Source organism: Artibeus jamaicensis, unplaced genomic scaffold (genome assembly GCF_021234435.1).
Source record: "Artibeus jamaicensis isolate MK-2021 breed Jamaican fruit bat unplaced genomic scaffold, CSHL_Jam_final scaffold_1964, whole genome shotgun sequence".
Classification (NCBI taxonomy): domain Eukaryota; kingdom Metazoa; phylum Chordata; class Mammalia; order Chiroptera; family Phyllostomidae; genus Artibeus; species Artibeus jamaicensis.
The window spans coordinates 31,740,478-31,754,048 of record NW_026522030.1 but is presented as its reverse complement, the minus strand read 5'-3'; the positions used below and the strand labels follow the sequence as shown (position 1 = coordinate 31,754,048).

Genomic DNA, 13,571 nt, shown 5'->3' with positions numbered 1-13,571 from the left:
AAAAATTTCCTTATAGCTATCTCTCCACTTGTAAAAGACAACATAATTATGAAGATATTACTATATCATTGTCTGTAAAAGAAATTTAAACTGGAAGCAGCCAAATTGTTTAACAATTGGGTTTGAGATAAAGAGCATACTCCATCTATCCAGACAACGAAATACTGGGCAGTCATTAAAAGGATAAGGTCGATGTATCTTTGTTTGCTGACGTTAGATCAACATATAGTAAATAAAAAAAAGCAAAAGACAGTGTGCACAGTAAGATTCATTAGTATATTTCTGAAGGTGGATATAGGTACATGATATGGTCTGGATTGTGCCCCCCTAAATTCATATGTTGAAACCCTCAACCCCAGTACCTCAGAATACCACTGTATTCAGAGATAGAGCCTGCCTTCAAAGAAGTAATTCAGTTAAAATGAGGTTATTAGGGTAGGCCCTAATCCAATCTATCTAATGTACTTATATGAAGATTTGGACATACAAAGAGACCCCAGGGGATGGGCAGGCACAGAGGAAAGAGCAGGTGAGAAACCAGAAAGAAGATAGCCATCTGCAAGCCAAGGAGAGAGACCTCAGGAGAAGCCACACTGGAAGACAACTTGATCTTGGACTTCTGGCCTCTAGAACGATGAGAACATAGATGTCAGTTGTTGAAGCCAGGTTATGGTGTTTTGTTGCAGTGGCCCTAGCCAACTGATACAACATGTATGTGTATATGCGTACACGGGACATTTCTATATGTTTACCCAAGAAACAGTTGATAGTATTTATTGTTGGACAAGAGTGCTTAGAGGTGGAAAGAAGACTGACTTGCCCTGCTTAAACTTTTTTTAATCTGCTGAATTTGATTTTAGGGATGATCAAGAAAAAGCCAGGACCACTGGGGAAGAGGTGACTTGAAGAAGGGATTCACGTGTCTAGACAGTGTTGCTCTGTTGGGGATGGGGAGTCACTGGGTCAGGGAGCTTGGGGGGACAGCAGTGGTTTGGCACTGCAGGTTTTGTCTTCCTTATGGCTAGTAGGTGTCGGGTGCAGTCCTGGCGGGGTGTGCAAAGTGAACAGATTCTAAGTGGCTAAAATCTGCTTATTGAGGCTATATTTAAAGCAATTAGATATGTAAAAATTTGAGTTTGGCATCAGTGAGCTAACAGTACTGGCCTGTTGTGAAGAAGTAACCAATATAGGGACCTGTATACTGAGGCCGTCTTTAACTCTTCAGTGTAACATCACTGCCATCATTTTCAAGTCTTTAGCAGGGAAAAAAAAGATCTGTCCGTGTAGAAGTTTCATTCTCTGGAGAGTGAGATAATACGTATTTTCACTTCTACTGTCCTCCACTGGGAAACCTCGGACCAAAGATTCCTGCCATTCGCCCATTAAACATTATATGACCCCCTCCCTTATCTGAATCCACTATGCCATGTCCTGTACCTAAAGCTGATAGTGTGTTCTGAACAGCAGGATTTGCACATCTCCCAGGAAGTCATTTTATGTTTTCTTAAATTGAGTTGATACATATTAATTGGTAACACCCTAGAGGCAATGTGTCCAGTGAAGAAAATGATACCTGAGATATTTGGGTTGTTCCATAAACAGAATGTCTGTTTTCCCAAGGAGCAGAATTATCCCAAGTAAGGCTTGGTGAAGAATGTGGGAGAGTGGAATTCTTTATGTTACAATTTGACTGAGTGACTCCTAAGATGACTTTAATAAAAGTTATTTTATGATTTAGTGCCAGATGTGATGCAGGTGGTAACTATAAGCGCCCAGCTAAAAAGATGAATGATAGTTGATATTACGAGGACAGGGAATTTTCATAGAATGGTTAGCACTTGAGCTGAGCCTAGAAGGATGAGCAGCATTTGTATAAGAAGTAGAAAATGGGTAGGCAAGAGAAACATAGAATCATAACACCAAGTTCCTACTCCTGGCAAGGTGAAGCTATCAGAGACATCAGCTCCAAGTGCTTCTGACAAAGGTGCAATGTCTGTGACCAGATGAGTGACCATGACAAAGTTCTTAGTCATAGAGGCCACAGCAAAAGATGAGGAGGATGAGTGACCATTTGGAGAGAGATCAGAATTAGAGCTAGAGAAGCAGATAAACAGTTCTGGACTGAGAGATGAAGCAAAGCCATAAATAAAACAAACCATAAAGAATGCAAAGGAATTAGCATAAAAGTTTGGGAAATGGCGTGCAAATCAATTTAAGTAAGTTCAAAGGGAGGCCGTGAAACTCTGAAGGTGCAGTAACCCCAGCTTTACCTAGTGCTCCAGGAAGGGCTCCCCAGGGTAAGGGCTACCGCTATGTTTTATGAAATAAAACAGCATTTCAAAATCAGATGCGGTCTTTTAGCAGCTGTTTCACAGAAGAGAAGCTGATGCCCAGAGAGGCTGGCTTGCTCAATATCATGTGACTTAGCAGCTGAAAGGTTTGCAGAGCAAAAGTAAAGAAGGTGGAATGATTGGTTGTGGTTTTTTGTTTGTTTTGAACATTCAAGAAATTGGTTTAACTACAAATAAGAGAAAGTGTAGGAGAATAAGGGTAAATAGGTGGTTCCGGGTTTGGGAACAATGAAAGATGGCAGAGAGCAGAGATCTGATGTTATAAGAAAATATCAGTTTCTTCAAGCCTACATGAAAACATCTCTGAGAACTGATGATAGGAAGGTGCAGATCCAATGCTGTGTTGTGTATGTTTATGTGTAAGTAATTATCTTTGAGATCTGGAGTGCTGATGTGTTTGATGTCAGAAATAAATCCTGGAAGAGGGAGGATTAAGAGGGTAGAAAATACCTGCACTGTGTCCATGCAAGCACTGGGATTGTTTTCTTCAATGGAATCGTTTCATATTATATGTATGGTTATAACCACATTATTATGACATATGAGAATGCATATGAATAACAGTATGTTTTAAAGAATCCATGAAAATATGAACCGTATGTGTATTTGTATTAAGATGGTTTGGCCCTGGCTGGTGTAGCTCAGTGGATTGAGCGCGGGCCTGCGAACCAAACAATCGCGGTTCGATTCCCAGTTAGGGCACATGCCTGGGTTGCAGGCCAGTTCCCAGCAGGGGACGCATGAAAGGCAACCATACATTGATGTTTCTCTCCTTCTCTCCTTCCAAAGATAAATAAATAAAATATTAAAAATAATAATAAAAAAATAAAAAAATTAAAAAAAAGATGGTTTGTATAACAGGTGTCTGTCCATAATGTTATACTGCTTCAATGCTAGAAAAATGAAATAATTCTTATGAAAAGAGCCCCTTGAGGTTATAAAATAGAGTAAATTAGACTTTTGATTGAAGTGTAATTCCTAGGCTGTGTGTTTTTTAGGACGGTATTGTTTTTTTGGTGACAAATGCTTAGGGCAAGATTTGATTTAATGTTTGGGACAAATAAACACTTTCTTGGTCCTCAGTCTCTACAGGGTATTCAAAATTGTCTTTACTGTTATAACTGTTACTCTGTCCCTGGTGTTATTACTATATGTACAGGATCTGGCAGAAGTAACGTCTGCTTGAGTGTGGTCGGTAGGGTAATAATATGGGTGTAATAATTTATAGTTTTAATTTGAACGCTTCACCTAAAATGTCATATGGTGTGCTTGAGTGTGATATTGTAATGTTACAGAATTACATGCTTATGGTTTTGTAATAAAAGATTTTGTAATAAAAAGGGGGCTTTAATTGTGCAGGACCCTGTATAATTTTATCACTCCAGCCAGAGATGACTATCAACATGTACTTTCTAAATGTTGACACTGATAGTGATTTATACAGTGAGGTAAGGATTGTATGAGTTTCTGAGCACTTGTTAAGTAAGCTTTCTAAAATTAAGGTCAGGATTTTTATAACATTCAGAACTTAATAAAGTGCAAAAATTCTTTACAAAGACTGCCTGAACCACTGACCATTTACTTAAACAGTGTAACTTTATGGTACTTTTTATGCATTGAAAAGTAAATAAAAAGTCTAAAAGTTTTAGAAGTTTTAAAAGTATAAAACTGCTGTGTATAAAAACCCAGAGAATCTGTAGTTGACATGACACAATGAAACATCACAGGGGGCATCAAATAGACGAGAAGAACCAACCAAAACTCCCCTATAACATAGTGAGGGGGGAAAACATTGAAGAAAAAAATGGATTGAAAACAAGGGAGGAAAGGCAAAACTTCATAAGACTAATAAAATATTGGCATTACTTGTACAATAAATGTTCAGCAAATTACAGTCAACCCTGGAAGAGTCTAACACAGGAAACCTGTGTGTTGAACTCTGAGCTTTGTGACCACATGTGGCTCATACTTCTCAAGTCATCGAACACAAATTTGGTTTTTATAATTAAAAAAACAACTTCCTGTACATTTGGCAGTTCCAGTCATTATTCATAATTCATGAAGGTAGGTTTTTGATGGTATCATTGTATGTTATCTGAAATCTTCATTTTTTAGTCAGAATTCAGTTACTGGACCCATTAAATGATATGTTAGAAAAACAAGATTGCCAATTATGTCTATACTATGCAAGTAAATAAATAAAATGTTAACATTTTATTAATTACTGTAAAGATCTGATGGATTCTATTGAACTCTAAAATTTACAATGTTTTCCCACATTTATTACCTCATCTTTTCAATTATTTATTTTTAGTGATATAGAAGACAAGACTCAAGGGGTTTATTTGGCAAAGTTGGAACTATAACCTATGCCTTCTCATTGCCAACCTACGTGTTGTTCACCAAATTATGTTAATGTCCAGGAAAAACAGAGTTCCCTTGGCCTGTTCTAAAATCACACTGTCACTTTGATCCAGCATGGATATTCAGCCCCTACACTCGAGTATGGCTGTGCCTGTTCTGCTTGTCAGTTTTCTGTTCTGATGATAGAATGTTTAATGTTCTAACTATCACCCTTGTTTCTATCCAAATCTATTCAGGGCCAACTTTCCAAGATTATTACGAATACAAGGAATATATACATTCTGAAGATTAATTGCATATTACGAATATTAGTCAAGTGACTTTTCCTGATTTTTGTTTAATGAAAGATATCATTGTTGAACTATTGAATAAAGATTGGACCTTTGCTACTGTTTATATTTATTACACAGGAATTTTTTTTATTGAGAAGGCAATACAATAGCAAGATGAAGAAAACTTAAACCTAAAAATAGAAGGTAGTCATTCTCATCGGATTCTATATGTAAGCCTGTAATCGTATTTTAATATTATGCTTTATTCACTTTACATTGTTATAAATATTTCCTTGTCCCTACATAGGTTTTCTAATTTTATTTAAATGGCTCCATATTGTGTTAGTGTATATAGTTTTTATTTTAATTGTGACATTATCATTTTAATATTAAATGTATTGGTACTATTGTTTTTGGGAAACTTCATATATTTGAACACATATGATACAAGCCGCTAAAAATATTGTTTAGTGAGTTATTAGTTTAATGAGTTAGGCTTTTTCCCCAACATTTTTATCCATATGAAGTCTTATTTTTTCACACTTGTCATGCCATGAATTCACAGGGAATGGGTTCCAACAGCTCAGGCTCCTTCCTGCTGGTTCTCACACAGTGCGCTTCTCGGGGTGGCGCAGGCTGGCACTTCAGCTGAACCCAGATGCCTTTCTCTTTGGCGTCCTTCTTTCTCTGATCATTTTCTTTCACATGTTTCAGGAACCTATCTCGGCTCTTAGAGTGTAATATGCTCAATTCACACATTACTTCTCTTGGCAAGAATCCTGCCCTTAACTTGTTTGTTTACAACAATGCCCACCGCATGCTGGGTGACACTGTAGACTCTTCCAGTTTTGCCAGGGGACATTTGTGGGGCATTCCTTTCGAACTGTGCCCATTCCCTTGATATCTACAGTATCTCCTTTCTTGTAGATTCACATGTATGTAGCCAAAGGAACAGTTCTATGTTTTCTAAAAGGCCTAGAGAATATACAACAGGTACCTCTCCTCTTTCCCTTTGTGTTAGTCTTTTTGGCGAATTACTGGAAGATGGTCGTTCTGGCTGAAAAGCTGACTTAGGCTTTTGAAAACACTGTAATCCTACACTATAAACTAACATAATTCCACTTGGAAAATGTGCTAATATACCTTTAAGGTATATTACTTTTATAATTTAAAGGTACAAATTACTTTTATAATAAATACCAAATGATTTTGATGTATTTAACATAAAATTTAAATCAACATGTTACATGCTTACTTAGGGGATATTTCCATACATTCTTTTTAGGAAATGAGGAAAGATACCAACTTTGGTAAAGTTAGAATACAGTGAATTTGGAATAGAAAGAATGAAGACCTATTCCTGACCATTAGGTTATTACAATAAGCTATAAATAGTAACCTATCTAAAACGACCATTAGGATATTCATGTTATCTTGGTTGTTTTGTAGTTTGATGGCCACTTCTGTTTTAGCCCATACAACAGTGTGATTTAATTTGAGGTCAAACCTCATGCAAACACAATTTATTGAAGCAAATTTTCATCTCACCAAAGCATAACATTCTGCCAAGCCTGTTAATGCCAGTGCAGACTATCTAGGGTGCAGTTAGATGCTACTGGCACTCGCACAAGCTGGGACATTTTCTGTCAGCAGTAGGTTGTATCTGGAAAGCCAAAGAAACAATGACATGCTGCAGGAGATTACTCAATTTGGGGAGGAAAGAAATATAAAACCAGCCAGCCCTTTTCTACTTCAGATTGGTAGTGAGGAAGCTAACTCTCCCCTCTTCCACACAATGTGAATTGTTGGGGAGAGAGAAAACACTGATTTGACTAATGCAGGATGAAGTTAATTGGCGTCTTCTAGTTAGAAAAGACAAATACAATAAAGAGTATGTTAAAGGGATCTAGAGACCATGCAATATTAAGGGAGAAGGAAAAATAACATTAACATAAAATATCATTCAGGTGATGTCAAGGAGAGAAAGAAAATCAAAAGGTGAATGGAAGAAAAAGAAATAAAAGGAATAACATGAAAGAAGGGGGAAAACCTTAAAGATGAAAATATACCAGGGGCATATAGGAAAATACAAAGCTAAATAAAAAAACTGTGACATAGATTATTTTAAGTGTTTCCTTTCTCTAATCAATAAATGCAATGATATATCAATTTGCCTATCCCATTAGCAAAATTTAAAAATATATACTAATATCCAAATTGGGCAAGTATGTAGGAAAACGGCCCCCTACACTATTGGTTGATTTATTGTTTTATTTATTTATAAATACACAAGCTGTGTGGAGTTCATGGGAAAACCATTATTAAAATATTCATATGCTTTGACTCAACAATTTCTTTTATTAGAGAGAAACTGAACAAGTATGAAAGGATATACGTACAAGGATATTGCCTGCAGTACTATTTATGATAATAGAAAACTGGGAGAAAAACTAAATGTGTATAAGTAGGGCATTGGTTAAATAAGGCACTGCACTCCATATAGTGAAATATATATAAAAGAATTAAGAAAATGTTTTATTAATAAATTGTTCAATATATTGGGTGGATATGTCTATACTATTAGCAATTTTAAACAAATAATAAAGAGGAGAAGAAGAAATAGAAAATATTTATTGAGAACTTATTTTGTCTGTTGTTCTGAGCCCTTTATAAGCATTACCTCTAATTCCCCCAAGAACCTTATGATGTAGGTTATATTTTTATCTGCATTTAATGAATAAGACCCAAAGCTCAGAGAGGTTAAATAATTGGCCCAAGGAGGCTGGTAAGGGTCAGAGCTGGGTCTCAAACCCAGATAAGCCTGGCTTCCAAGTGCAGTCTCTTAGTCTAATCTCCCAAAATATAGTATAATCCAATTTTATTTCCAGAAAAAATAACCTAGTAAATCATGGAGAAAGAAACACAGAATATTCACTAGATTATTCATATCCTTTATTTACCAAGGAGGAAATTGTGAGGTTATATTACATTTCTTATTATTTCTAAAATGTTTGTAGTTTTTAATAATATTCATTGTTTTATAATATTAAGAAAGATTAATAAAGTGCTTCCTTTATGAAAGTTAATTACAAAGTAGCACTCTAACATCACTACAAATGTCTTTAACCGGTGTTCTCAGAACTCTCTGTCAAGGATTCCCAAATGCCAGGCCCTGAACTGAACACATCCCAACCACCTGTCCTTTGGCCCCAAATGCTCCATTGTACCCAGTACGTCTAGGACGGAGCTCTGGAATTTACATCTTTTAGAAGCTCCCCAGGTGATTCCAACACCCAGCCAAGTGTGGGGATCACTGTCTGAGAGAATGTGGTTTATGTAGATGAAAAGTGGAAAGGGAGATAGTACGCCACATGGTATGTTAACTCTTTCCCTAGTTTCATTTTAGAACTGGCTGCACAGAGGTCTCTAAGTGACCAGTCTATGTAATTCAGCACACATTTACGTTATCGAAGATGTGCCACCAACTTTGTCCACCTGAAATATGACCATACTTTACAATGAAATGGCGGGAGGGAGATGTTTGCGAAGTGTGATACTGAGTAATTAAAATGCTGTGGCATCAGTGCAGAGATAGACATCGGGATCGACGGAGCATAATAAAAAGCACAGCAACCCATCCGAGCACAAGTGGGGCCTTGGCTTATTGTGCGGGTGGTCGGAGAGCAACAGACAAGGATGGCACGGGGCAATATGCGATCTATATAAGAAAAAATTAAGATCAACAGCAGAATGTCTGAAGCTTACTGGGCATCTGGATTTTTTAAAGGAGTAGCTTTTTCCCTGCTTTCCTGTCAATTGCCTTCATCAGCTGTTCCTCATCTTCCTCCCCCAGCTACCTTCAAATGCTAATGGTTCTGAGTTCTATCCTTGGTTGCCTTCCATTTTATTCACACCCTTTGTGCATCCTGGGCTATTTCATCCATGCTCATGACTTAGGCTACGAAGGACAAAAAGAAACTCCAAATCTATTATTTTCAGTGGAGGGTTCTATCCCAAACCAGATCCATATGATCCCAAAGTCTTTGATCCACGCCCTGACTGGGGATCAAACCCACAACATTTTGGTGTATGGGATGATGCTCCAACCAACTTAGCTACGCAGCCAGGGCTATATTCTTGTTTTTAAAAAGTGGATGAAGGGACAGAGGAGGAAGAAAAGAAAAGAAAGAACTGAAGAAATTAGTAAGGTTGTTTTAAAAAGAACATGAGAACGTTTTAAACTGTTTAAAAAACTGTCTTGTGGAAAAGGCTTTACCCTCCATATAGTAGGGATGCTTTAACCTAAGCTCCATGAATGAGCCTAGGAGATGCATTTTTCTAGGGTGAGTGTCCGTAACTCTCATAAATCCCATAAAGCACGTCTATGATCCAAAATAATAATGTTTAGAACTACTTCTCCAGAGGAGAACTAATGAGCAGATGTTACACGGAGACCAGTTTCAGATCTCTGTAAAGAAGAAATTTATAACAAGGAGAGATGTTTGAAAATAAAATCTTTACAACAAAATGTCCAGAGCTCAGGATCAGTGGAAGAATCAAGCAGAAGCCAGATAAACATGTCCAAAGATACAGGGAAAGAAACCCACAGAATTCTGGCAGGTTGAAGACTACCCTAGAAAAATTCCCACACTCTTTCAGCTCCTGTGATTCTGTAGTTCTGTGATACAATCCATAACAAATTTGTTTTTCTTTCTTTCTTTTTATTATTATTACTTTTTTTTTAATCTTTAGAGGGGAAGGAGAAAGGGAGGGGGATTATTATTACTTTTTATTTTACAAAGATTTTGATTCTTTCAGAACTATCACAGTCTGTCTCAGTCTGTTACCTTTCCATCTATTTACCTTTAACAATCTATTTATTTATTTTTAAAAAGATTTTATTTATTTATCTTTAAAGGGGAAGGGAAGGAGAGAGGGAAAGAAATATCAATGTATGGTTGCCTCTCATGTGTTCCCTGCTGGGAACTGGCCTGCAACCCAGGCATGTACCTTGACTGGGAATCGAACTGCGATACTCTGGTTCACAGGCCTGCGTTCAATCCACTGAGCTACACCAGCCAGGGTAACAATCATCTTTGGATGTCTTTACATTTCTTAATAAGCCCAACAACTTATATGTAAATTCTATCTTAGAGCATTGATAATTCCTATTTTTCATGCCCGATCTTCTTCTAAGTTGTTGTATAGCCTGATTGCTCATCTGTCATATGTATATATCTTCCTAGGTTACTGGGAAGTTAGTTTACATTTTATAAAACGTTGAACATGAGGTGTGGAAACAATTGTTCTGTAGACCTAGTCCCCTCTGATACTTGAATTACTTTAATGAGTATGGGTTTCTTTTTTTTCAGATTTTAAAACATTTCATTTGCATATTAAAAAATTATGCATTCCAATAATTAAAATCATTTTAACAAAAAAAGGTACTCTGATTAAACTGCGTTTTACAGCCTGCAGGACACCTTGGACCAGCTTGGTTTTTACTCTAGATTTCACTGTCGTCCCACCAGCTTCTTCCTTCACCAACATGCAAGTTCTCTTCCTTCCCTGCCAGCCAGAGAGGCAGATGGGAGAGGCAGGTGCGGCCTTCATTGTCAGTAGTTCTGATGTGAAAAGGGGCAACACAGTCATTTAAACTGACCCGACCTCTTTGCAATTTCCAAAGTTAAACAGCTAAAAAAAGTAAAATAAGAAAGCAGTGCTTGTGGAATAAATATACAGTGCATGTTGACGGTGCGGGCCTCATTACAATTTGCCTGCTTGCTTCTCCTGTTCAATCATTTCTTTGGAAGGCAGTGGATTTTTCTCCTGTGTTTTTGTCTTCTTCAATTTCGACTTACTGAATTTCTCAATCTCGGCCATATCGGGTTTATCAGACAGGATTGGTGAGGAAGCTGAGGGACACCCTCAAAGGAGAGGAATCTGATCTGCTTGGTGACCCCGCTGAATGAGTACGGCTTTCTTTTGTCCTCAAAGGCATGTATTTACTTCATAATCACTGGCGACAGAAAAAAAGCTGTCAAAAATATTTACATTGCTGATCTCCAAAAAATAAAATAATAATAACAACAATATCAATTTAATTTAATGATGTGTAGATTTTCCTAGTAACTTTTCCTGACATATATCTCATTATTTGAACCTCCAGGTGATTGAAAGGATGAAGTACATTTAAAGAGATGGGTCTGCATAAATGTTAGAGTTATTCACCAAGTAATAATAGTAAATGTTTACCATTTTGCTCATGTTCTGAAGTCATTGTATTCTATTTAGAAACATAAAAAATATTTGTATCTTTTACTAAGAGCAGCCCTAAAAGCTAAAAACATTAGATAAATAATCCTTTTTGGTGATATATATTAAACTTTATATTTTTGTGTTGTCAAGGAATAAATTAAGACCTTTGCTCCACTATTTCATGTAGTCAAACTTTTATTACAACTCTTTCAAAAGAATAGACCAGGTCTACCATGGAGTAACCTTCTTGCTTCTCAATGTGAGAAGTAATGGTCGAGGCAAATGTAAGTAACTTTTGTTGTTTTTGCTGACACAATTCAAGTAAAATGCATCAAGAACGTCAAGTCTGAAGGTGTGAATTAGAGCCCAAGTCTGGTCAATGTTTGCTGCCATCTTCTGGCCAAAAGAGAAATGTGCAAGGAACGGATGAAATTGGTGGCTTGTGCTTGTAAAAATAATGTACATGCTGGCTTCAGAGCCAGCCCCTTCTGAATGGCACAGGGGGAAAGAGAGCCAGGAGGCTGATGGGCAGGGTATAACTGTTTGCCCTGGTCCATGGATTTGGTCACTTAAATTTTCATTTCAAACTCCTCCTCCCTCAACTTAGATTGCAAAGGAATGGGGCCAATTTCTCATTGCACGGCACAACATTTCTTAAAATTTTGCCCCCCCCCCAGGAAAAATGGCTCTTCTTGGTCGGAGATTGAAAACTGTAGGCTAAATACAAATTATGAAATTGAGACATAGAATTTTATAAAATTGTGGCTATTGATTTTTTAAATGGGTACGTTCTTATAAAACTCTAGATTTCCAGCTTCTCTTGGAAAATTGGAACGTCAGACCACAATGGACTCTATTCCCACTAAATCTTTTAACACTTGGTATCCATTTTCTAATCGGTAGAATTTACTATACTACTCACAGAAGAAGTGTGAAAATTAGCTCAATAAAATTTTCCTCAATGAACTCCTTTTTGTTCTTTGGACAGGTGCTATCTTAGGTCAGTTCTCCTGAAAAAGAGAGTTTGAGGTGGAGATTTGCAAGCAGGAAGTTCACAGGGAGGCTCTTGGGAGCTAAAGAAACAGGATTGGCAGAGAGAAGCTGAGCGGCAGAGTTGTTTTGTAGCAGAGGGCTCGGCCAGTTCTGTAAAAATGTCCTCAGCTGAAACCACCTTTTAGAAGATGTCTCTATGAAAACAAGGGAACTGAGTCTTTGTGCCCCTGCACAAACCACCCACTGGTGGTAGGCTGCCTCTGCAGAGGGGACAAAGCTTGCAGGAGGAAAGGTTCTCCTGTCGGGGCAATGCTCAGAGAGGGACTAAGTAATGAACCATCAGCATCTCTCAGAAGTTGAGGGAATGAGCTGTGGTTCTGAAGGGAGACAGGAAGTTGCTCTACAGCCTCCTGTGTACAGATCAGGGTGTAATTCATGTATTTTAACTTTTATGTATTATTCTTATTATTTTCACTTCTCAGTGAGTCAGAACTAAACATTCCTGGCCGTCCTTGTGTGCTCTTGGACCGAAGATAGGGCAGGTTTACACCATTACAAAGATTAGTGGTTGTGAACAGCCAAACTGAGTACTAACTTCAATGTGCTCTGATCTTTTAGGTGAAGAGAATGGTGACTGTAAAGGTGAATAAACAGAGATCATTCTAAGCACTGGATTTGGAGGGGCAGGTGTTCAGGACAAACAGATACCAGTGATAGGAAAAAACAGGGCCAGTTTGGCAGGTCTTTTCTCAAGGCCTCTTGGCTGCCTCCCTGCAGTTTTCATAAGACCTTCCTAATCCCAACATGTCAGTCCCTTACCTCCTGTCCGTGATGGCTGGCATGGCGCCCCTCTGGCTTTCCTTGCAGTGCTCTCAGCTGCTCTGCCATCCTGCTGCCCCGATGATTCTGGTATCAAGATAAAAACCACTATTGACTTTGACTGGTTTTGAGATCAAAGCTAACAGAAGTAGTTTGTTTTGTATTAAAGGTGAGCCTGCCCACCAGGTGGGTGTTAACCACAGTTCTGTGTTAGTTCACCAATTTAAAATGAGGGCAATTGAATATATCTATGTCTTCTGCTGATCCTATGCAATGCTCTTTAATTGCTTGCACAGACCCATGTAATAGCTTCTGTAATACTTAAAGTAAACCTTTGAAGTAGGTCATCTGGGAAAACAGAAATTCAAAGATTAAGGAGGAAATTATGGTTGAGTTCTAGTGATTAAGTACCCAGTTTCTTAAATCATAATGAAAAGGAACATTTCAAAGTTATTCATACATTAAAATATGTATATATATACTGTATACACATAATTTAATCCTTTACAAAGAT

At 37.5% G+C, this 13,571-nt stretch overlaps 1 pseudogene; it reads right to left on the bottom strand.

The window, feature by feature from the left end:
• Window positions 1-5,533: 5,533 nt before the first annotated feature.
• Window positions 5,534-10,870, bottom strand: LOC128626022 (60S ribosomal protein L21-like; annotated as a pseudogene).
• Between the last annotated feature and the right edge of the window lie 2,701 nt (window positions 10,871-13,571).